Genomic DNA, 5,266 nt, shown 5'->3' with positions numbered 1-5,266 from the left:
CTCGCCTTCTCTCTCTCTCTCTCTCCCTCTATCTAACTATCTATCTATCTATCTATCTATCTATCTATCTACACACACACACACACTCACACACTCATATATATATATATATATATGGGAGAATGTACGAAAGAAAACAACAACAGACGAGGACAGGTGGTGTAAACAACAAAAGGATGTATTGGTTTGACGCTCGGGAATACAGAAAGTCTTTAACGTTTCGAGCTACGCTCTTCAACAGAAAGAATACGGAGAAAACAAGGAGAAAAACACGAAGAAAAAAAATTGAATGGTGTTTGGTCTGCGATTAATCATGGCGTCTCCCATTAATTATGGGAAGATAATATATATATATATATATATATATATATATATATATATATATATATATATATAAAAGAAATTATATATATAATTATATATATAAATAATTATATATATATATATATATATATATATATATATATATATATATATATATATATATATATATATATATCAAGAAATTTCTTCTTAAGAAAATACATATTCAAATAAGTAAACCATAATATCATGAACAGCGAAAGCGAAACCGGTCGATATATTAAAAATTATATTAAAAACTATGTAAAGTGTGTGTATTTTCCATTTTTAATTTCTTATATATATTACAACTCACTGCGTATATTATTATCTTCCCATAATTTACGCTAGTTTTAAGTTTCGCACTTTTCCCACTTAACAGAGACATACAAACTGATGTATGGCAGGAACCAATCTAGCCATATTAGGAAAACAATACACTTACTGTGTTTCATAAACTCCTCAACCCAGTTCTGGTCTATTTAAAACTGATCTTTCATTCCACTCACTTTTGTTTCTCTTCAAATATCAATTGTTTTCGTTATTACTAATATACACACATATATACACATGAACACATAACATCGATTTCACCTTTTATCTTGGGGTTCATGCTCCACTTTACCTTTGCTCCAAGTTATTAACGGAAGACTGCCTACCATCTCCAGCTTCCCTCTTATACAAACATGTGTGGGTGTCTGTGCGCTCTTGTATGTACGTATGTATGTATGTATGTATGTATGTATGTATATGTATGAATTTATATATATATATATATATATATATATATACATATATACTTACGGACATACGTACATTGATACATATACATAGATACATATATATGTATATATATATATATATCCATATATATCCATATATATATATATATATATATATATATATATATATATATATATATATATATATATATATAAGATGTACCCGGTGCAAGCTATGGACACATAAGAGGTGCAGCAACATCAAAGGCAGGTTAACTAGCAAGTTAGTTTTTGTTTGTGGCAGATGTTCAGGTGCAATAAAGACTGCAAACAAACAGGAAACAACTTCTATCTCATTCCAGGGTGAAAAACTAGAGGTAGTCGATAGCTTCCGCTATCTGGGCGACCAAGTTAGTAGTGGGGGTGGGTGCGCTGAAAGTGTAGCTGCTAGAATAAGAATAGCCTGGGCAAAGTTTAGAGAGCTCTTACCCCTGCTGGCGACAAAGGGACTCTCACTCAGAGTAAAAGGCAGACTGTATGACGCATGCGTACGAACAACCATGCTACATGGCAGTGAAACATGGGCTGTAACTGCTGAGGACATACGTAAGCTCGCAAGGAATGAAGCCAGTATGCTCCGTTGGATGTGTAATGTCAATGTGAATACCCGTCAGAGTGTAAGTATCTTGAGAGAAAAGCTGAACATTAGAAGCATCAGTTGTGGCGTGCAAGAGAGACGATTGCGCTGGTATGGACATGTGGTGAGAATGGAGGAGGATAGCTGCGTGAAAAAGTGCCACACCCTAACAGTTGAGGGAACCCGTGGAAGAGGTAGGCCCAGGAAGACCTGGGCTGAGGTGGTGAGGCAAGACCTTCGTACATTGGGCCTCACCGAGGCGATGACTACGGACCGAGACCTTTGGAAATGGGCTGTGCGTGAGAAGACCCGGCAAGCCAAGTAAGATCGTTGCCAGTGCCCCTGGACTGGTTCTTGTGCGGTTGGCACATGAGATGCACCATTTTGAGCGTGGCCGTTGCCAGTACCGCCTGACTGGCTCCTGTAGGATTTTCGAGCGAGATCGTTGCCAGTGCCCCTGGACTGGCTTGTGCAGGTGGCACATAAAAGACACCATTTCGAGCGTGGCCGTTTTCGTGCGGGTGACACGTAAAAGCACCCACTACACTCTCTGAGTGGTTGGCGTTAGGAAGGGCATCCAGCTGTAGAAACTCTGCCAAATCAGACTGGAGCCTGGTGTTGCCATCCGGTTTCACCAGTCCTCAGTCAAATCGTCCAACCCATGCTAGCATGGAAAGCGGACGTTAAACGATGATGATGATGATGATGATATATATATATATATATGTTTTCTTTTACACACATATTTTTACATACATACACATATTGCTATAACTAAATGTGTTTCTGTGTGTGTGTGTGTGTGTGTGTGTGTGTGTGTGTGTGTGCGTGTACGATTGTTTATCTACGTAGTAGGCATACAAACGTGTCGAATTTATTCACATCTCTGTAGACTGGGAAAGAAAATTATGAACAAAAGGAATGATTTATCGGCCATTGCTGAATTCTCATCAGAATTATCTACGTCACTTGACCAATACCAGAGTCAGTCCGTTCGTATACAGACCAAATCTTGGATCTCCATAGAACTGGGGCAACTCAGCACAGATGCAGAACCAGGTGGTATCAATAGGTTCTCGGAGTAGTTATATTAAATAAATAAAAAAAAATAGCTTGTTTGCTTTAAGTTGTAACATCATCGCCTTCGAAACAGTGATCTTGCGCAGCAATACACCGGTCCCAGCGTTCCTGGCACTCTTGAAACCCGGCCTGGAATGGTATGAACATGAACTTAGTAAAGTACTAGAAAGTAAGAAATATAAGATCGTGTGACATTTTAACAATCAGACTGACAGAGTAATAGAAGCTAGAAGACCTGGTTTGGTAGTAGTAGATAAAGAGAATAGATAATGCCGGATAATTGATTTTACAGTCCCAAATGATGAAAAAATCAATATCCTAGATGCCAAACACCCAAGTTTGGTTTACGTTTGACACATGACTGCCATTCTGACCAATGAGATGAACGGCAGCAAAGATGTGTCGTACAAGTGAAGCCCACCCCACTTCACCCTTATCTTCGTCTCCGTCGTTCACACCATCGCAGTGATTTAGATATTTTTGAGGGTGCATCAGCCTCAAAGCCTGGCACAGCACCATCAAAGATGACATGCCGACACAAGGCCAACACTTTCGGGAGAGGAGGGGCTAGTTTGATTACATCGACTCCAGCGCTCAAATGGTACCTATTTTATCGACCCGAAAGGATGAAGGGCAAAATCGACCTCGGAGTCGATAAATTAAGTACCAGTTGCGTACTGAGGTCGATGTAATCAACTGGTCCCCTCCAAAAAAAAATCGGGCCTTGTGTCTTAGAGTAGAAAAGAATAATGCTTAGCGGTATTTTGTCTGTCTTTATGTCCTGTGTTCAAATTCCGCCGAGGTCGGCTTTGCCTTTCATCCTTTCCAGGTCGATAAATTAAGTACCAGTTGCGTACTGCGGTCGGTCTAATCGACTGGCCTCCCTCCCTAAAAAATTCGAGCCTTGTACCTAGAGTAGAAAAGAATATTTTTTCTATGTGCAGAAGCACTAAAAAAACCCTCCCAAATTATCGAATACATCCTTTCAAAGACGGTCGAAAATGATTCGAGGGCGACATGGCGACTAATTCTAGCAGAGCAAACGCACTCCGTAGACAATCATTCGCTCAAATATTAGCAGTTAATTCCTAATAGTGTTAATGTTCAATAATATCTCCTATTTGCGTTAATCAATATATTAGAATTCACTGAAACACACATTAACAGAGTTCCGTACAGTGTCCTTCAATTTATCTTGGGAAAATGAACTGATTCTGTCATGTATGGAGAGTCTTAAATCGAACAATCAATACACATCGTCCATCAAGTTAATTGCCTGATTTATTACAGATGTTTAACCGGCTGAAATGTTCCTTCTATTGAGGAATATATATATACATACATACATACATATATATATATATATATATATATATATATATATATATATGCATTTATAGGATATATATGTATATTTGTGTATGTATATATATATATATATATATATAAACACACACACACACACACATATATATGCATTTATAGGATATATATGCATATTTTGTATGTATATATATATATATATATATATATATATATATATATATACTTGCACATACACACATATGTATACTTGCTTATATATACATACATATATGTATATGCCTATGTGTATATATGTATATACCCATACATGCACAAACATACATATGAACGTACATACGTACATACATACATACATACATACATACATACATACATACATACATACATACATACAGTCTACATATCCTTTCAACCAATCTCAACCATTCTACATACCAGATAGTCATTCAGAAAAATGTTTTATTTCAGTATATATTATACTTCTATACCGGACAGAAGAAAAAAATAAAAAATAAAATTAAAAAAAAACAACAGAAAAAAAAGTTCCATTCTGCTTATATCAAATACTAGACTCTATTAAAAAAGAGACAGCTAGAAACGATGTTATTGATAACTAATCTCTCTCTAATTAGATAATTGTATTTTAAAAGTGAAAAAAATCCTCTTTCTCTCTCGAAGCACTTTATCGATATTCTGGCCTGCATTAATTCTTCATGATATTTACAAGAATGTTTTATCAATTATGGAGAGAGAGAGAGTTGGATGTTTTACAGCAGTTTAGATATTTATTACGGATGTCCAAACTTCGGAGTGTATTTGCCGTTTGTTCGGAATGAATAGGATTCCTTTCAATATCTCTCTTTCAAGACTTTGTATTTTTTCAGACGTCCTGAATGAATCGAGTTATTGTAATTATTATTTTTTTTTTTTATGAGCACATTGTCGTTGTAAATTGAAAAAGTTGTTCTCTGTGACGTACATAATAGCGACTAGCATATTTTTGCGTTCGAATCTGCCAGAAAGTTTTAGGAATAATATTGAAGTCATCGTTTCGGATTTCGTTGTACACTTTATGAAATAACGATTTTTTTTTTTTCCTTTTGCCTTTGACAGATATAAGCACTTACCAGCCAACAGTTTGTTTGCTGGAAGTATAAAT

This window comes from Octopus bimaculoides, chromosome 24 (assembly GCF_046866305.1).
Source record: "Octopus bimaculoides isolate indiv1 chromosome 24, ASM4686630v1, whole genome shotgun sequence".
NCBI classification, from domain to species: Eukaryota; Metazoa; Mollusca; class Cephalopoda; order Octopoda; family Octopodidae; genus Octopus; species Octopus bimaculoides.
Note: the sequence above shows the minus strand (reverse complement) of the source record.